General features: G+C 36.6%; 1 non-coding gene across 1 annotated transcript; it reads right to left on the reverse strand.

Annotated features, from left to right (window-relative positions):
• Nucleotides 1-622: 622 nt before the first annotated feature.
• Nucleotides 623-694, reverse strand: TRNAC-ACA (transfer RNA cysteine (anticodon ACA)). The gene has a single exon. It is a non-coding gene; the product is annotated as a tRNA-Cys (tRNA).
• Between the last annotated feature and the right edge of the window lie 21,446 nt (nucleotides 695-22,140).

The following is a 22,140-nucleotide window of genomic DNA, read 5'->3' on the forward strand; positions in this document are numbered from 1 at the left end:
GAAATCTGTATGCATGTCAGGAAGCAACATTTAGAACTGGACATGGAACAACAGACTGGTTCCAAATAGGAAAAGGAGTATGTCAAGGCTGTATATTGTCACCCTGCTTATTTAACTTATATGCAGAGTACATCAAGAGAAACACTGGGCTGGATGAAGCACACGCTGGAATCAAGATTGCTGGGAGAAATATCAATAACCTCAGATATGCAGATGATACCACACTTATGGCAGAAAGTGAAGAAGAACTAAAGAGCCTCTTGATGAAAGTGAAAGAGGAGAGTGAAAAAGATGGCTTAAAGCTCAACATTCAGAAAACCAAGATCATGGCATCTGGCCCCATCACTTCATGGCAAATAGATGGGGAAGCAATGGAAATAGTGACAGACTATTTTGGGGGGCTCCAAAATCACGGCAGATGGTGACTACAGCCATGAAATTAAAAGATGCTTGCACCTTGGAAGAAAAATTATGACCAACCTAGTGAAGTGAAGTGAAGTGAACTTGTTCAGTTGTGTCCGACTCTTTGCAATCCCATGGACTGTAGCCTACCAGGTTCCTCCGTCCATGGGATTTTCCAGGCAAGAATACTGTAGTGGGTTGCCATTTCCTTCTCTAGCTCTTCCCGACCCAGGGATTGAACCTGGGTCTCCTGCATTGTAGGCAGACACTTTACCATCTGAGCTACCAGGGAAGTCATGACCAACCTAGACAGCATATTAAAAAGCAGAGACATTGCTTTGTCAACAAATGTCCATCTAGTCTAAGCTATCATCTTTCCAGTAGTTATGTTTGGATGTGAGAGTTGGACTATAAAGAAAGCTGAGCACCGAAGAATTGATGCTTTTGAACCGTGGTGTTGGAGAAGACTCTTGAGAGTTCCTTGGACTACAAGGAGATCCAACCAGTCCATTCTGAAGGAAATCAGTCCTGAATAAAAGACTAATGATGAAGCTGAAACTCCAATACTTTGGCCACCTGATGGGAAGAACTGACTCATTGGAAAAGACCCTGATGCTGGGAAAGATTGAGGGTGGGAAGACAAGGGGATGACAGAGGATGAGGTGGTTGGATCGCATCACCTACCCTATGGACATGAGTTTGAGCAAGCTCCAGGAGTTGGCGATAGGGAGGCCTGGAGTGCTGCAGTCGATGGGGTTGCAAAGAGTGGGACACAACTGAGCAACTGAACTGAACTGAACTTCCTCTCCTATTGTTGATGACCCTTCAGCTCTACCATTTCCTCACCATCCTCCACTCACTAAGTCTTCTTGCCTGTTCACGTGATGCCAGTCTCTGTATGTTAGTCATTCTATTGTAGTATTGCATTTTTCAAGGTACTGTACTATAAGATTAAAAAATGTTTTATTTCTGTGTTTTTTAATGTATTATTCATATGAAAAGTATCACAAACTTAATTTAAGTACAGTATTATATAGACCATTGCTTTAGTTGGGTACCTAGGCTAAATTTCTTGGACTTATAAACAAATTGAACTTAACAAATTTGCTCTCAGAACATAATTTGCTCATAAGTAGGGAACTTACTTGGAGAAGGAAATGGCAACCCACTCCAGTATTCTCGCCTAGAGAATCCTGTGGACAGAGGAGCCTGGTGGGCTGCTGTCCATAGGGTCGCACAGAGTAGGACACGACTGAAGTGACTTAACAGCAGCAGCAGGGTACTTACTGTACACCTAAGAGGAACCCCTTTATATGATTCATAAGAGAGTTAAGAGAGTTGATAAAAAATAATCAATGTGAGCACACAAGTACACATACACAAACAATATTATTTCTTTACACAAAAAACAGCAAAAAGTATAAAATAAGTAGAAATTAAGAAGGATATATTTAAATTCACTAAAAAAATAAATTAATTGATCAGTGGTTGCTAGACGATTAGGGTCAAGGGAAGGATGACTATATGGAGCACAGAATATTTTTAGAGTAGTGAGAATACCCTGTATAATACCATAATGATGGATACATGTCATTATATGTTTGTCCAAACCTATAACGTACAACACCAATAGTTAGCCATAATGTGACCTATGGTGGTGGTGGTTTAGTCACTAAGTCATGTCCAACTCTTGCAACCCCATAGACTGTAGCCTGCCGGACTCCTCTGTTCATGGGATTTTCCAGACAAGAATACTGGACTGGGTTGCCATTTCCTTCTGCAGGGATCTTTCTGACCCCAGGAATCAAATGCAGCGTCTCCTGCATTGCAGGCAGATTCTTTTCTGACTGAGCTACAAGGGAAGCCTGTGACCTATGGACTTTGGGTGATTATGATGTGTTGTGTTGGTTAATCAATTAAAACAACTGTAATGGGCTATCTATGTACCTTTCCTTCACTTTTACTGTGATCTAAAACATCTCTAAAAGAATAAAGTCTTAATTTTTAAAAACCTATTCAGTTCCCATGTTAAAACCACCTTCAAACTTGATGGCATCATATGCCTACAATGTCTATTGCTAACTGAAATTATTTTAAAATGTTTAAATATGTTATCTGATTAAATATAAAATATTTATATTTCTCTTTCTCATATTAAATATACATCTATATTTTATATTTTCAATTTAGCAACTTTAACATCCTTATCCAATGGAGAATCTAATAACCATGTTTCTATAATTCAAGAGTTGTCCATTTTAAGAACATACAATTTAGACATTCTCATACAAAAACTTATTCAACATTTTGTTTGATTTGTATTATCTCACAAATGAAAAGAGAAAATATAAAGTGGTTATTGAGTAACTACTTGGGAGTCTATTGTAAAATCCTGCTTCTTACCAAAAGAAATCAAGTCAAGTAGGTAAACTTATGACCCTTTTGTAGGGCATGTCAATTTGGTTAATATAAAAGGCTAAATATAATCATAGAAAGCTGATAGGTTTTTATATTTCATGACTTTGAAATCAAGTCAAAGTTGAAATCAACTCTTTTATGAAAACAAAAAAGAGTCTTAATTTCCTGTACAAAAACTAGACAACAGTTATATGAAGCGTTTGGTGCTTTATGCTATCTGATGAAACTGTGGTTATAGAGACCTATCATAAATGACATAAAAATGCATCTAGAGGAAATGGTTACACAGGCCATTATGCTAAGTCACTTATGCTGACTAAAGTCTTATTCAAAGAGCTCTTGTAAAACAAAAAGAAAAATCCTGGAGAAGTCAAAAACCTCCACTCATTAATACACCAAATTTGGCCACCAGTTCTGAAAAAAAATACTGAAAATGACTGGGTTGTAAGACAAGTTATATCAAAGCTAGAATGGCTAAACAGTCACAAAAGATAACCTCAAGTGGACATGTGCTGAAATATTTAATGAGACAATTCATGATAAAAGGGACAAATTGTCCACAATATTAATCAAACACTAGTTGACAAACTTTCTTAATATCAAAGGATATATCCAATTTATGCCATATCTACAGCCAACATAATCCTTAAAAATAGTAAAAACTGGACACAGACAAGAACTATGGTCTACTTGACTCCACTGAACATCTCCAAATTTTTTTTTACAGTTGTCTTCCTCTATGGATTATGAGTATGTTCTAGCGATAGTAACATAATTTTTTGGATATATAGTCTTCAAGCCTCAAGTGCTACCCTATTACCTCATTTCCTAACACCTCAGTAGTTTCAGAGAATTCTCCAAGAGCAAGGTTATAATTTTACATACATAATACCACTTCCTATAATAATACCACTTTCCTGGGAAAGATTGAAGGCAGGAAGAGAAAGGGATGACAAAGGATGAGATGGTTGGATGGCATCACTGACTCAACAGACATGAGTTTGAGCAAGCTTGGAAGTTGGTGATGAACAGGGAAGCCTGGTGTGGTGCAGTCCATGGGGAAGCAAAGAGTCAGACACGATGAGCGACTGAACTAACCACTTCAGTTTGAACCACAGCAGCTCTAAGGTCCAAGTGTGACTCAATTAGTTTCATAAATTCCAATCTTTCCTAGTAGCCCTGAGGATACATGTAACACAATCCAAACATGAAACACAAGCACCCTAAGAGAACTTTAACCAGTGAAAGCCAGAAAGAACTGGCAGATAGATCTAACAAAAACTTAGTTAATATTGTGTTTGATTTGTCTTCCTTCACAAATGAAAAGAGAACATATTAAGTGTTTATTGAATAATTACCCCAGATTCCATTGTAGAATCTCCTTTCAGGGGAAGAACACTTCCCTTGATAAAGTATTTTAAGATTGACATCCTCAAGTGGACTATTCCAGAAAAGGCGATGGCACCCCACTCCAGTACTCTTGCCTGGAAAATCCCATGGACGGAGGAGCCTGGTAGGTTGCAGTCCATGGGGTCGTGAAGAGTCGGACACAACTGAGTGACTTCATTTTCACTTTCCACTTTCATGCATTGGAGAAGGAAATGGCAACCCACTCCAGTGTTCTTGCCTGGAGAATCCCAGGGACAGCGGAGCCTGGTAGGCTGCCGTCTATGGGGTCACACAGAGTCGGACATGACTGAAGCAACTTAGCAGCAGCATCAGTGGACTATTCCAAAATGTAGGGATTACAAATGGCCTCTCCAGATATATCATGCATGACCTAGCCTCCAGCTGTGCTTTCTTTTAAAGTTGTGGCTCCATAATACATTATCTTTATTATTTTCCTCCATTCTTATCTTGCTTCCTTTCTCTTCACTATATTTATCACAATTACTACAGACTTCACCTGGGATTAATTATGCTAATGTATAGCTAGAATGCAAGTAATTGGAGGATATGTGTATAGGAGAGACCACTCACAGAGCTGGTAAGTTATTTCTGGTTGTTGGCTGGGTACTCAGAAGGCCTTTTTAGCTGTGTGCTTCAGCTCTGCTCCACAGGGCCCTCTGCACAGGGCTTTCTCCCCACTTGCAGCTGTGTTTCAGGAGCAAGTGTTCTAAGAGATAAAGATGGAAGCTGCAAATCTTCTTCTGACCTAGACTCAAAAGTCCTGGGAAGTCAATTCTTCTGCATTATATTAGTCAAGGGAATCACTAAGACCAGCCTAGATTCAGCAAGAGGGCACCTGGACTCTACCCCTCCATGAATGGAAGAATGAAGATTCTGTGGCTGTCTTCAATCTCAGACCCCAAGATCAGATACAATAATATCAATAGAAATTTCAGGTTGATGTGCTAATCCTCTTTCAGCCTTTTTTAGGAGTTAGCTTTTGCTGCTTCACAGATATTTCAGTCCTAACTCTTCTTCTAGGCCTTGTCCAATTACTTGTTTTCTGATCTGATTAGCTCCTATGGAAGATCAGACCATTTCTTAGGTTACAAACCCATGGCCACTATGATAGTCACATTCACATCATTATCTCACACTTCAGTTTTAGTTTTCTTAAAATGCAGGAACTGGCTTTGAACTTAATCTCCATGACCACCTTTGTGGTAGAATCCACAGAAACTCTTAACTCCCAATTCAAGCCTAATTGAATCCTCAAATGTTCTAGATTCCAATGGGTTGAATTTATTGAAGAGTGAAGAATTAGTTGTTCAGTCTTGTCTGACTCTTTGTGACCCCATGGACTGTAGCCAGGCTCCTCTGTTCATGGAATTCTCCAGGCCAGAATACTTTAGTGGGTTGCTATTTCCTTCTCCAGGGGATCTTTCCAACTCAGGGATCAAACCTGGATCTCTTATGTCTCCTGCATTGCAGGTGGATTCTTAACCATCTGAGCCACCAGGGGAGGACTATAGCCCATCAGGCTCCTCTGTCTTATGGAATTCTCCAAGCAAGAATACTGGAGTGGGAGTACTAGTAAGAGTACTAGTACTCTTGAAAAGTGAAAGTCGCTCAGTTATGTCCAACTCCTTTTGACCCCACTGACTGTAGCCCACTAGGCTATAAGGATTCTCCAGGCAAGAATGCTGGAGTGGGTAGTGCATTTCCTTCTGCAGGGGATCATCCCAACCCAGGGATCGAACCCAGGTCTCCCACATTGCTCACGGATTCTTTACCGTCTGAGCCACCAGGGAAGCCCATGAATTTATTAATATTAACTTTATTGAGATACAGTTCACATGACATAAAATTCATGTGTTTAATGTGTACACTTCAGCGGCTTTTAGTCTATTTACAGAATTGCACAACCATCACCTCTGTCCAATTTTAGAACATTCTCATCACCCACTGTTTAAATTTTGATCTATGAAAGATGGGATAAGAAGCAGCCAGGAGATAAATTGCTCACCTTCCCCCTGTGACAGACTGTTGTGAGATGCAGTGGCTCCATATGGCCTCTCTAGAGATGTCCTGCTTGACAAAACAACCAGCTGCGATTTCTTGTAACAATTTGCAACAACTCAGTGGCAGAACATCTTATATTTGATTTCCATCCTGTCTCTTTCATTTGTCCTTTCCAATGCTCTTAATTTTCTGGAACCAAAATACTCAATAAAGTATGAGCATGTAAACTCTGCTCTAGGCTCTATTTTCTAGAATATGGGTAAAATGCATGGCATTCAAAGATCTCCACACTCTGACTTCCACAGTATCTCCCTCTACACACACAGCCATGACATGCATTCTTCATACTTCAGTTCCTTCAGACTACTCAGTTTCCAAGATGGCCACTTCTTTTCCTATGTTATTTCATCAGTCTACAATATACAATGTACTTTCCTAATTACTCGACCCCTGAAAATCTTATTTTTTTTTTTAAGGCCCAGAGAAAAGCCCCTGTTGGATATTTTAATCCCTCTTTCCTCTCACTGTCTTTCACTTACACTTTTAGTGAAGCATTTATACATCTTACCTTGAATCACAGTCAAATTTTGTCACATGTCCTTATCACTGGTCAAATGTTAAGATCCTTTGGAAGTAGGTTCCTTGTTCTTTTTTGACTTTGTGACCCCCAAATGTAGTGGCACAATGCCTTGCACATAGTAGGGGATCAACAAATGTTGAATTAAATATTAAGTTCCATAACAGGAAAAACAGTATTGCAAATTGATACACTGATATTAATTTCAAATGACATTAGCAGCTATTAACCATTTTATTTGCCCTGAGGGTTTCATGACACAAAGCCTTTTAAATCCTCAAAGCATATTTTCCAGAAGATCTGAATTATTTCATTGTATTCCTTTTAGCATGAAGAAAAATCACACTGAAATTGGAAAACAAAGAGGCATCTATACATTGAATTTTGTCCTACGTAGAACTGCTGAAAAATTATCTATTTTTCAGAAAATATTTTTTAATGTATCTCAAAAAAAAGTATGGAACATGGGTATTAATAAACCACACATAAATTGATGCTGCCAGAGAAATATTACAGTTGACCAAGAATATTTTACTTTTCTCAGAAAACTTTCCCATAAGAATATTGTTAGGCATTAGGTAATAATGAATTTTAATCAACCCCCAAAATTTTGAAGTGTTTATTGCCTTGTATGTTTCCTGCTCTCTGGTATTAAACAGACACTGGAGATGGGTTGGTTCTGCAGCAAACTTGGGCTTAGCCATAAATAGCAGTGGGCTAGAACATTATTAAATAGTGTTGTGCTAATTGCATTTCATCTGGAAAAGAAAACACAATATTTAGTGGAATTTACTAATATGCTCCATTTTAATTTCCAGGACACCAAAGCAAGCTCAAGTTATTACATTATTCTAATCATTTAATGGTGGCTCAGTTAAATGACAGCAAACAATTGATGATGACACTGGCTCACCAGTCTCTGCCACCTCCACACAACAAAATTCTAATAACTTGCAGCTTAGAAAGTTTATGATGAGATGGTATAAGTGGTTTTTGCTCTTAAGGATAAGAATCAAGCCACCCAAGCATTTTATGTGGAGGCTCAAATAATTGAAATAATGGAGAATCTGTGATCAATTCCACATCTTTCAGATATTTCAGACATTAGTCATGAGTCTACCTTAATGTTTTACTTCTCATTTTTATTCTAAAACCAACTAAAATCTATACTACTGTATTTTCAAGAGCCACTTACAATTTTGCTTCCTTTTGGGGGCATGTGTGGATCGCTTCATCAAACTTTCAAATACAGCCACATGTTTTATCCTTCTCCACTTTAATGCCTTCAGAATCTCTTTTAAACTAGATGGATTCTCAGCACCTAGACACATTTTCAGTACCTAAATCATTATTTTATTTTCTGTGCCATCTTCCACTTCTTCCTTTTTTGTCTTTCTTCATTATCAGCAAGCCAAAAATCTAGATTTCTTCCTTGCTCTCAACACCCACATTGATCTGAAAGCCCTATGCATTATAACCTCCAAACAACTCAAATCCATGCTGTCCTAACTATCCCCATAACCACTTCTAGTCATCCCCAATCTGGATTATCTATTAAATACTTTTAGTAGTCACTGATCACAGAAAGAAGTCTAAACATCTTTAAAGCAGAACTTTTCCACAACCTTTCTCACCTCCAAATGCATCCCATCTTCAGATAATATATTCAGATGAGATGAACTACATGTTATTCACCAAAAATAGCCAAACTTTTTTGTGACTCCATGCTATTTACTGTCTGATCAATATTCTTCCCTCTGACATGTCTACCATTTTCTTTACTCCCACCATATTCCTTATGCCCACCTTAAATGTCATCTACTTACAAAAGCCTTTCCCCTTTCCAGATAGAAACATTTTATTTCTTTTTCTACCACAGATTTTAATTCATGTCTCTAGCATTTTACTTTCTATATTACCATGCAAGTATGGATTTTATATATCTATCTTCTGTACTAACATGAATACTTTTTGAGGCCAGATGCCTTCAAAATACCTTCACTGGCTGCTGCTGCTACTGCTAAGTCGCTTCAGTCATGTCCAACTCTTGGCAGTTCCCCATTATTAAAATAATGCATGATGTATAGTTAGCCCTCAGTAAGCATCTGTTGATTCAAAGGCTGGGAATAACCTTGAGTTAATCTTACAGCTTTCTGGACCATCCCCAAAAGATTATCAGTTCACTCATGAAAATTTGAAGATAATTATATTACAAAATCTATCATATATTTATGTCAGGAAGGTGTTTTTTCCTAAACAAACTAATAATCCTATCCATCATAAAAAAAAAAATCTTTTATTTAATCCTACGGCTCTAGATTAAAAATACCAGTTCTTATCCCTTCCTTAAAAGTACTTTTCATTCCTAGATATGTTCCTTCTTTTCTCTACATTCCTTCAGCTCACTTCTACTCCTGGAGTCAGTACCAAGTTTAAAACAAACACTAGATAATTAAGTTTGCTGTGTACCAATTTTTATTTAGAGTTTATGAATACCAGATAAATTTAAATGACATTATAGAAAATAAAAAATAATTCAGGCCAAAATTTTATTATACTTTAAAAAAAAATAAATTACATTTAATTAGCATTTTGATTCTAATAGCATGAGTACAATTATGTTTTATTAAAATATTCAATTTAAAATTATTCTTTTCATGGATTCATTCATGATGAATTATACAGACAAATTTCCTATTAAATCCAGATTGAGGTTTACATATTTTGGTCCAAGTGACTAGAATATATTCTATAATTAGTTAGACTAATTTGTGTAAAGTATCTTTGGGTGACTGAATCTCAAAAAATATAAAATCTCAAAGATCATGAAAGAAGATAGTAGAAGCTGAATTTCATAAACATACAACTTATATCAAGGTATTGCCACTAATATCACTAGCAAATTATCTCAAGATTTCTTCACTAATTCTTCACTGATTTTTTCGTTCATCTGACATTTGTTATACAATTACTTTATGTCGTTTCCTATATTTAAAACTGGTGATATAAATACAAATAAGATACATGAAGATAAGCACACGATGGAATAATGATAAAGCTTATACAATATGCCAAGAAATTGTAGCAAAGGGAGCATTTATCTTGGTCCTGGGTGGTAGAAAATATTGAGCACAGAAAGTAAACATTTCAATCCATTTTAAAGAATGACTGGGAGTTGCCTTTATAAAATGAACTTTTAGTGCATACTTAGTGGTAAAATTTTATGATACGCTTGCTTTCTGAGTGAAAACAACATCCCTCAGAGCAGTAGACCTTGTCTCTAAGCAAACTGCGAAACTGATTTTAGATTTCTTGTAAGTTTTAGCTAACCTTCTTTCTACTATTATGCCCTGTGTTGTTAAAAGCAATGTCCCATTGAACCCATCTGTTTCATTAAGGCAATTGGCAATTTTTAAAAGAAATGATCCCCCCCCACACACACACAATGTATGGTTACCCTAATCTACTAAAAATTGTTTCAAATATTAAGCCTTAAAACAGAGCAGATATGTTTGATACCAATTAATATGTTCAGTTACTATAATTAACATTTGATAAGAGTAAAAGCCGCTGAACACAAAAAAACCACAACCACACAAAAGCTTCATACTCTATTATCACCACTAATAGAGAATTTTGCTTTCCATCTTTAAAATACACTTAATAAAGAAAACAACTGAATTCATCAATAGATATTATGTCCACAAAAGGGCAAATGCTATCTAAGGGAGGGTGGTGATTTTATAGTTAATTTTTCCAATAAGTTCCAAATAAATGCATGAAGTTTCAATGTTAGTTCTTATTTAATAAAAATAATCAAAGAGTCAGGAAATGGAGAGATGAGCATCAAATGTAAATAAGAAAATCAAAATTATTTTCATCATTGTAGGCCTCAGATCTAATATTCTTGAGGGTCACTCTGTTCAGTGCATATTGCCAACACTAAAGTTCAAATGAGCTATACAAATTAGACTGACGTTTATCAATGATGCAGTTGAGATTTCAATTTTCACATAATAAATTATTAAATTGTGAGATATAGAAAATTATAGAAATGTAACTTAGGTAACTCAAAAAATTAGACATGGCAACCCACCCAGTCTAGTAAGTACAACAGAAGTGAGAGAAGGGCAAATGAACACGGGATGGAGCCAGCTCACTGAATATCAAAGTATTAATACAGTGACTAAAAGGCGTGGCTTCTCTTCTGCTTTTAAGGTTTGGTTCTTAAAAAATCATCACCTTTCATAGCTGATGCATAACAGAAAGAAAGAAGAAGGCAGGAGAGAATTTGCAGAATGAGACTTTGTGAAATGATCAGAGCCCAGATTTTCACGAAATGACTGACAAGTCTGGTCTAAAAGAAGAACCAATCCCTCACATATAAGACAATGAAAAACTTTCAAACTTAAAAACCAGAAAACCATATCATTACCTCAATAATTATGCCAATACTTTTCACATGTCACTCTTACATGTGAAAAATGTTAATTGGTTACAAACAGATGTTCCTGTTTTTTCTTACATGTTTATTCACTAATGATTTCAATACTGAATAATGACTAATAGGAAAAACACATGACAATATGTTTACTTCCGCTTATCTTCCTTCTCTAATGCTGATCCTGTAACATGAAATCAGGATTCTTAAAAGGATGAATCTCTTTCAGTTGGTGTAGAAGAGTATTTTAGTCATGAGTACATATATTGACCATATCTAATTACAGAGAACGTTTGTCACTGTATGGGAACAGATGAAAATTGTGACCCATGCTTGGGATAATGACAATAATAATGATTACAACACATTAACTCAACATACTAGTAATTTCTTAAAGAACTGAATGTCCTATTTTCTGTCAGGCCTTTGCTCTGATATAACCATCAAATAAAATACTTGTCTGACTTTTAACCACTTTAGGAACAATATTTGTAGGGAGTTAACTTTGTGTAAATACTGTGAAGTCTTAAGAGAATTTTTAAAAGAACAATTAATATGCTTAAAGTCCTCTGGTAGCAAAATATACATTTTATAATAATATTTATTTTTACATTACAGTTAATTTGTTTATTATGCCAAACTATAACATTACATTGAAGCTCTAAGAACTGCTAATATTCCATGCCTAATTGACTTGGACAAAAAAGTTAATATTTTTGCACAGTTTATTTTATTTTATATTCTCTATTTCTTGAGTCTATTTATGTCTTTGTTTTGAAAAGACACCCAGTCCACTGACAAGATTAAGTACAAACATTTTTCTGTTATGTGTAAAATTAAAAATTTTAGTTAATTTGTGATGAGAAAGGACATAATAAATCTCTGTGCCTGAGTATGAGAGTCTAATCTATAGATTAGCACCTCATTTCAGTGCTTCTTGGAAATCTAACGGCATCTTCATCAACACATCATCAAAAAAATGTATTACTTAAAGGAAACAAATTAAGACTTTAAAGTTTTAGAACTTCATTATGTCTACTTTAAAAGTATATTATGAAGTTGACTCAATGAAAGCTAACTTGTATTTGCTAGGGGGGTAATATTTACTCTGTAGTGACAGCAGTCTAAATTTCAATCAATTTTTACTGCTAGAAATGACTTACTGACTGGGCTTAGATATCATCATACTTACAACCAATTCCATTATATTCTGTCATATTGGTATCACTTGGATGATTCTAAAACTGAATTAGATTCATTTAGACCCATAGCAAGGTAGCACTAGTGGTAAAGAACCTTCCTGCCAATGCAGAAGATTTAAGAGACCAATGGGTTGGGAAGATACTCTGGAGGAGGGCATGGCAACCGACTCTAATATTCTTGTCTGGAGAATCCCATGGACAGAGGAGAATGGTGGGCTACAGGCCATGGGGTCACAAAGAGTTGAAAACAACTGAAAGCAATTCAAAATGCACACAGACACAGACCTACAGCTAAAATACTATTGTTTTTGTAATATGTGTCCAGTACACCATAACAGAATTTGTAAAAGGTAAACATTTTGAGACAAGATTTTTTAATCTAAAAAAGTAGGATTGATTCCAATGTAGCATGATTTGCAACAGAAGGATTTTGTTTCATTAATCATATAGAAAACTCATAAATTACAACTCTATAATTTAACAGAAAATAAAGAGAGTGTACATTAGCTACTAGGATAGGGCTTTAATAGCTCAAAATAAATTCTGAGGATAACTTTTTTAAATTCCCCAACATCAGAATATGGATTGAACCTCATAGTTATATGTCCCTTAAATTTAGTCTGCAAATTAGAAGTTTACCCAAAACTAAGGCAGAACAACAAAATCACATGTAACTAATGACCACCTACAAAGGTTAACTTCCCTACATTCCTTTGGAAAACATGGGACATTCTGGGCTATTGTTAGAACTCAATCTGCATCTGTGCTTTTTGAGCTCTCTAGAAGATTATGTGAGGAGGGATTTGGGATTGTTGCTAAGTTCCAGGACAGACTGAAGTGAGGATATTTTCAAAGGAGAGAGAACCTTGAAGCGGTAATTCAGTGTGAGGGATAAAGGTAGAATGTGTGTGTGTGCTTAGTCACTCAGTAGTGCCCTCAGTAGTGCCCTCAGTAGTAGCTCTTGCAACCCCACAGACTGTAGCCTGCCAGGCTCCGCCATTCATGGAATTCTCCAGGCAAAAATACTGGAGAAAGTGGCCATTTCCTTCTCCAAAAGGAGAAGAAAGATATCTTGGATTTGGGGGTAGGAATAGAGCAGCCTTGAAAAGAATATTAACCATGAGCTCATAGAGGCTTAAACTGGTGATACATTAGAAACATGGCAAGCAGGGTTCAATCAGTGCAGAACAGCGATGTGCCATACCCTAAACGGGCTTTCAGTGAAAGAGTTTCTCTAGAGCTATCTCTCAAAGTGCCATGTAGCCCTAGGATGAACATGTGTCCCAGTTTGTCCTGGACCATTGCTGTTTATACCCCTTTCTCAGCATAACTAATAACAGCATTCCAATTTGCTCTTCACTGTGTTTCCTGCTCTGGATAATTAAATAATATGGTTGGCTATGGGAGAAAAGCAGTTCCTGAGAGAATGCTTTGTATGCTAAGTGATTCATTAAGGAAAAGCTCCCAGCGGACGCTGGTAAGGGAATGAGAAAGGCAGAACAGGAAAGGGGAAGACACCAAGGAGAATCTGAGTTCATGCACAGTCCTACTGAACAAGGCTTTAGCTTGGTCCCTCAAGGGATGTGTGGAGGATAAATACATCTCAGAGTTAATTCCATCTTGAGGGGTGGATGCTGAGTTTTCATTATCTTGTGCCCTAGTCACTGGCAAAGGGTGTCCCCAAGTGCTTCCAGCTCTCTGTAGGAGTAGGTGAGGTGGCTCCAGTGGCAGAGGATAGTCCCCCAAGAAAGAGCAATCATGAGCAGCAGCTTAGATATGAAAGGGCACAAAGAGATAAATTATAGATAAGGAATCTGGAACAAAGAACCAGCAGCAATTACTATAGTCATCCTGTGTGACAGTCTCCAGAGGGCTCACAAGACTCACTCTGACCCACCCTGTATAGGCTGTTTATTAAATTAAGTTCCATGAATGATTCAGTGAGTCTGTTATACCTCAGGAAATTGTGTGAATTTTCAAATCAGTATATGGACACATATTCCTGAGAGGGAGCTTCCTCGTAGCTCAGTCGGTAAAGCATCAGCCTGCAATGCAGGAGACCTGAGTTCAATTCCTGGGGCAGGAAGATCCCCTGGAGAAGGAAATGGCAACCCACTCCAGTATTCTTGCCTGGAGAATCCTATGGATGGAGGAGCCTGGCAGGCTACAGTTCTTGGGATCACAAGAGTATCAGCATCCTAGAGAGAGAATAGTTTTCTTCAGATTATTTTTAAAAAATCTCATGATCCAAATGAGATTCTGTAGACTTTGCAAGAGAAACTTCAAGAAACCCAGTGTTTTGTGCAATCCATACACGTGTCTGTAACTCTTTATAGTGTTAGTCGCTCAGTCGTGTCCGACTCTTTGTGACCCCATGGACTGTAGCCCACCAGGCTCTCCTGTCCATAAGATTTTCCAGGCAAGAATACTGCGGTGGGTTGCCATTCCCTTCTCCAGGGGATCTTCCCAATCCAGGGATCAAATACAGGTCTTCCACATGGCAGGCAAATTCTTAACTGTCTGAGACACCAAGGAAGTCATAACTCTTTAGGTAAAGAAACAAATCCCCTAATAACCTCATATGTGTAAAATAGATTTTTAAACTTTTTGCATAGGCCCCTCAGAAGTAAGAAATACATAACTGGGAAATTCAATGCAGCTGGAAACTCAGAATCACTAGGTGACTTTAAGTCAGCTGGTGATGCTGAATTTTAATCCTTCTAGTGAATGATTTATCAGGGCAAATAAATGTTACAATTTTATTTTTTCCTTTGCCAATCTATCAGTGGCTCCAGATTTAATCAAAAGTTGATCAATAAGATTGTCAGAAGAATCTTGGTGAGGTTGTAGAAAATATGGAATAAACCATTTTCACAAGTGAGCTAGCAAACTTTTCCATTTTCCTTTTTCTCAGTACAACTATATGTTGGATACTCCCTTGAACACAGTCAGGCAACACAGCTCCTAACTAGGCCAATAATGAATAATGCATTACTTCTCTCCTCACATACTGATCACCACCTTCAGTACTGCTGATACCTCCTAATTCTTACTTGCCTCATCACACCTTAAAAATGTGACATTAGTGTTTGTTTATTTATTTCTAAGACATTTAACAACTTCTTAGTATGAAAGATGCAAATATGCAGTGACTCTTTCAAATTCTCATCTTTAATTTTCCTTTCTCAAATGGTTTTTATTCCACTTTGAACTGTGAAATGTATTCTTCTTAATTAAAAATTCTCAACATCTAATTTTAAAGGTATTTTCTATCTAGTCATTCTTATCGCTGAGAAGTTTTCATTATGTTATCATTTTTCCACACCACTTAATAAGAAACGCAAGTCATATTCAAATGAGAAAATTAACCATTAAATTGAAAAGAAACATTAAAAATTAAATAATTATATGTCTGTCAAAATGAATTTCAAGGACCAATTTGTGAGTTGAAATATTGATAATAATCACCATGAAAAACTACATCTCTTTTCTGACATTTACCTAATATTTTCTATGTTACTTTATTCTTATAATCATGATGTTTCTCTTATCAAATTCAAACTTTATACAACTTTAAATAGCTTTCATAGTTCATACTTTATTTCTACCATCATTTCCCAACATTCCCCATCTGTAAAAGCTTCTCTACATGGATTGATTTGATTAATCCCTTATGTCTCATTATTGTGACCTCTTAGTCCTACACCCTAATTCTTTCATTCCATCTTTTCTCTTTGGAGCAATTTCTAGAAAACACTACTTAGGCTTCACAGGTCCTGGTCTACAACTCAGCAGTAACATAATTCCTAAGTAGTTCAATGAAAAATGGTTAGTGCAACATGAAGATGTGTTCTTCTTTTTATCTTTTAGATCAAGAATTACATGTCCTACCTATTCTCCCACACTCTCCAACTCTAAACCTCCTTCAGTCTGAATCCAGAAACCATGATTATAAGTTAGTCTCTGACAACCAAAGCAACATGGAAATTGCTGGAGAAACCCAGAGCGAGAACCTAAAAGGTGCCCCATGCTCTTGCAGACTGCCTCGTTTATTAAGAGGTGACAACACTTCTTAATGCTGGCTCTTAATGATGCTCTCCTCTCTTCCTCCAACCCTAGTTTACCAAGATGAAACATGTAGGAAAATAAACAAAAATCATTAGTAAATGATAAAGTCTTCTGAACACAGTTCAGAAAACAGTACCCAGTATTTTCCACTTTTAGGACCAGAGTAGCAAGTTGGAAAGTATTTCTAATGCCTGCTCTGGGTCATGTTAAGGCAAAGGGCAGAAAGACAAGGTCTGATATACTTAAACCCAGGAATATTAAGTGATGGCTATGTTCACTTCACATGTTGCTAGCTTTTTCATATAATACTGAGAGTGGGTTCTGTGTGTGTTAGTTGCTCAGTCGTGTCCAACTCTGTGACCCCATGGACAGTAGCCCACCAGGCTCCTCTGTCCACGGAATTTTCTAGGCAAGAATACTGCAGCAAGTTGCCATTCCCTTCTCCAAGGGCATTCTTAGTAAGTAGTAATTATTTTTCCTGATACCTATCATCACAAGACTGAAGATGAAATTAAGGAACTGTAATATGTAGATAAAATGTTCTGGATAGAGAATTTGGTTACTAGTCAAAGCACTGATACTGCAATCACAATGTCTTGACTCAGTCACATCTGCTTCATTTTCAACCCCCAAAGTGTTTATATGCAGCCAAGGTGAATAGTTAAAAGAACTAATTTACTTTTCCTTTTACTTTGACACTGTGAGACTCCTGCCCCCTTGTTGATCTTTTTATCACCAGAATTTTTGCCCATTTTTCTATTTCTGTAATGGCAGGCTTATTTTTCTACTTGGCCAAGTATGTTCGGGAAATCCATTGTTTAATCTCTAAGTCGTGTCTGACTCTTTTGCCACCTCATGGACTGTAGCCCACCAGACTCCTCTGTCCATGAGATTTCCCAAGCTAGAATACTGGAGTGAATTGCCATTTCCTTCTTCAGGGGATCTTCCCAACCCAGGGATCGAACCCACGTCTCCGGCTTGGCAGGCAGATTCTTTACCACTGAGTCACCTGGGAAGATGGTTTGGGAAATAAATTCATACATATCACAAAACACTTGTCATCTAGTGGGGAAAAAAGACATGTAATTAGAAAGGTGTCAGCCCCAAATTCCAGCATCTTAGACTGTGGACATCTTCAATTAAAGGAAGTGGTAGATCATAAAATGCAAATCCATTCAAAGATTTTGCTTTAGTACCTAGAAACAATATTTTGCAATCATCTATGATTATGTTACTGATACTTAAACACACTACACATGAAAAAAAGAAAACAGATTTTCTGACTTCTTTAACTCTTTCAAGAAATAAGACTCTAAAAGACATTATATGACAGCACCAAATACTGACTTGTATGTGGAGCAACAGGAACTCTCCTTCATTGCTGGTGGAAGTGAAAATGGTACAGCCATTTCAAAAGACAGTGTAGCAGTTTCTTACAAAATTAAACTGATTCTTATTATTCATTTCAGCAAATGTACTCCTTGATGTTTACCCAAAATAGTTGACAAGTCATGTTGGCACAAAAACCTGCACAGGGATGTTCACAGACACTTTGTTCATAATTGCCAAAACTTGGAAGCAACTAAGCTTCCCTCCAGCAGGTGAATGGATAAACAAACTCTGGTACACGCAGATGAGGAATATTATTCAGTGCTAAAATGCAATGAGCTATTAAGCCATGGAAATACATGGCGTAAAAACTTAAATGCATATTACAAAGTAAAAGAAGCTAATCTTTCTCTTTTTTTTTTGAACAACAACAACAAATGTCTTAATTTTATTTAGCTTATTGTGCTTAGCATGACTAGGGGCATTTATAAGGGACTGAATACCAGGATTGGCAGTGGTGTTACCAAAGTTTTTCATGGCTATACTCTGGAATATGGGTGCTTACCCCAAGGGTCACTTTTCTAGAGGTTACTGAGTAAAAAAAAAGAGAGAGCACCATGTGCAAATTAATGCTTTCTACTGCAACCTCTACTACCGATAACCACTGATTTACTGAGTTTCTTACCATATACAGGGTAGAATGACAAAGGTTTACAAACATTATTTAATAATTAAAATAAATACTAGACTTGCCAATCATTATCCCCATTTTACAGGAGAGATAAGTGCAGGTGAGAGTTAAAGAATGCACCCAAATTCAAATCCTTGTTGTATCAGAGCTAATATCAGAAAGGAAGGTCTAGTTTAAAATTATATGATCTTAATCATTATTCATATTTTATTCTATATTTATAAATAAACAAGGAAATTGCTACCTGGGACACATATAGAAGAGACTCTGTATTTCTAATCACCCTGGAGATATCCCTTAGAGAATAGTTATGGGTAAAAGGAGCCTCTGATGGTACATTTTTCTCCCCAAGGCATAGGATGGCAGACAAGAGCCATGGAGAGCTTTGACTTGGCACGCTTTGACAACATTCCACAAACCATTCTCCTTCCTTCCTCCCTTTCTTCCTTCCTCCCTCCCTCCCTACCCTGTTTCCCCTCAGTCCCTTCCCTCCCTCCCTTGAGCTCCCTCTTTCCCTCCATTCTACCCTCCCCCTATCTCTCCCTCCCCACTCCTTTCTTCCTCCCTCGCCCCGTCCTTCCATCTCTGGTCATCCATTCTCCTGTCTTCCTTCACAATTCCCAGTTAGACTGTGATCTAAGCATTCTTAATTATAAGGCATTCTCATCTCTTCATAGGTGTTCCTTATATGTTTTTTTTTGTTTGTTTGTTTGTTTTTTTTTATAAATTTATTTATTTTAGTTGGGGGCTAATTACTTTACAATATTGTAATAGTTTTTGCCATACATTGACATGAATCAGCCATGGGTTTACATGTGTTCCCCTTCCTGGACCCCCCACCCACCTCCCTCCCCATCCCCTCCCTCTGGGTCATCCCATTGCCCCAGCCCTGAGCCCTTGTCTCATGCATCGAACAAGGAATGGTGTTCTGTTTCACATATGATAATATACATGTTTCAATGCTATTCTCCCAGAACACCCCACCCTCACCTTCTCCCTCAGAGTCCATAAAATTGTTCTATGCATCTGTGTCTCTTATTCTGTCTCGCATATAGGGTTATCGTTACCATCTTTCAAATTCCATATATATGCATTAGTATACTGTATTGTTGTTTTTCTTTCTGGCTTACTTCACTCTGTATAATGGGCTCCAGTTTCATCCATCTCAGTAGAACCGATTCAAATGTATTTTTTTAATGGCTGAGTAATATTCCATTGTGTATATGTACCACAGCTTCCTTATCCATTCGTCTGCTGATGGACATCTAGGTTGAGAAGCCAATCTTAAAAGGCTACATATTATATGACATTCCGGGCAAAATTATGAAGACAGTAAAAACGACCAGTGGTTTCCAGGGCTTAAGTGTAAAGTATGGGATGAATAAACAGAACACAAAGAATTCTTAGGGCAGTGAAACTACTTTATGATACTTTAATGGTGAATACCCTTCATTATACATCTGTCAAAACATAGAATGCAAGCACTAACACTGAACCCTACAGTAAACTATGGACTTTGCGTGATAGTGATGTGTCAGTGTAAGTTCATTGATTATAACAAATGTATGACTCTGATCAGGTATGTTAGTAGGGGAGGTTGTGCACGTGAGGACAAGAGATATATGGGAACTCCCAGTACCTTCTGTTCCATTTCTTGCTATGAACCAAAAAAAAAAAATGCTCTAAGAATAAATTCTACCTAAAAGAGACATTTCGTATTCTTTTCAAAATGTTTATTGAATAAAGGGTATCTTTAACAAGTTTTAAGCTGGTATACCTTGTGCATAGCATAGTCGCTAGCACTTGCAGTTATAAATAATGGTGAATAGATATATAAAATGGAAAAAGAAGAAATGTGCTATTCAAGATGATAACAAAGAATTAATTTTTTTCAAGTAAGTTTCAGAAACAACTGACTTCTTCACAGCAGGTACTTATCATAGCTTTCACTATGCAAATACACTTTATAACTATCCATGAGGTTTATATCATGCCACATTTTACAAACTTACTTGATAAGAAACTCATTTTTTGTAAGCATTTCTTGAAGCCAGATGAACTGACTGAACATGCTTTTGGAAATGCTCTTATTCACTCTGTTGCTTCTATTTGGTTGTGAGAACTGTCATTTTGACAGATAAAATTCATTCTGCCAATATTCTTGACCACATAAAAATAAATGAAGCAGGACTTCTACCCTTAAAAACTTTATGCCGTGTGTGGATGGGGGAGAGGGCAAACATTTACCATATAGCTTAGCAAATGATAGGATAAAAATATACAGAATACAGGTTGTACGAAATATGTTAAGTTGTCATTGTTCTAAACCTGGGTCATCAAAATATAGACTGAGCCAGGTCTATCTCATATCGCCTGTTTTTATAAATAAAATTTTATTGGAACACAGCCATGAACATTCATTTATGTATTATCTATGGCTGCTTTTCCAGAGTTGAATAGTTGTGATGGACCATCTGGTCCCCAAATCCTAAAATATTTATTATCTAGCCTTTTGCAGAAAAAGTTGGCCAACTAGATAGATATAAAAATAGCTCACTCTTATCCATAGATGCTCTAAACTGGAGGAAATAAATGGAGCCTTGTGGAAAGAATGCTGGTTAATAAAGAATATTATTATTTCATCAGAAATTTTGTATGTTCCATAAGACATGGCCAAATATTAATACACTCTAATGTGGTAGGGTGATCCACTGTTCAAAAGTCAGGAAATTCACTTCCTTGTTCTCTTCATGTGAAATTATCTTTGGATTACAGAATCTAACGTTTATGCTAGTTTTAAAACATGTTTATTTTCATTTAACATCCACCTTGGCTAAAGTTTTTATGCATGTATTATAGACACTTGAATATTGAATTTTCATTTTATTGAGGGCACATTATTAGAAGTTGTTCTCTGCAAGGACTAGAATTCTAAAAATAATAGAGAGGATATGAGACTAAAATCAAGAAAGATTTTAGACTCTATCACTTGCTTTTTTCATTTCATGGGAATAAATTGAGTTTTTAAAAAGTATTCTTGAGGTAAAGGGACAAAGAAACCATTTTTGGAAACATCTGATTGAGGTACTAGTAGAATCTTTAGCTATGTTACAAAAAATAAGTCCTTTTATTTCAAATAGTAATGAGGGACTTTCCCCCCTTCCCTGAAATTACCAAATTCATAATTTTTAATAATTAAAAATACCAGTAGAATAAAACAACTGGTTTATTTATTGAATTTACTGGCCATTTCACTTTGTTCATTTGTTTAGATAAATTACTTTGGCATTGTAATACTAAATCTTTGTTCTTTCCTCCGTTGGTTGTTGGGCTGTCATTTTTCATTCATATCCTTAGATTCAAAGAATCACTGCAAATGCTTGAATAATGTAACTATAGCTATGAAGGCATTTAGCTTCTTTAATTAAATTTATTTGCCTGAAGCATATGATATGTTTTAAAGTATCAGTAGTAACAGCATTCCACTTTGGGATATCTGGTGCTTTAATTTCTCTTCTTTCATTAGACACCTCTTGAAGAAGCTGGAGATTTTCTTCATATAATAAGCTCAAACTACTTTTAAGACACTACCTAAATAAAG

This window comes from Giraffa tippelskirchi, chromosome 10 (assembly GCF_054371585.1).
Source record: "Giraffa tippelskirchi isolate mGirTip1 chromosome 10, T2T-mGirTip1v1.2.pri, whole genome shotgun sequence".
NCBI lineage: Eukaryota > Metazoa > Chordata > Mammalia > Artiodactyla > Giraffidae > Giraffa > Giraffa tippelskirchi.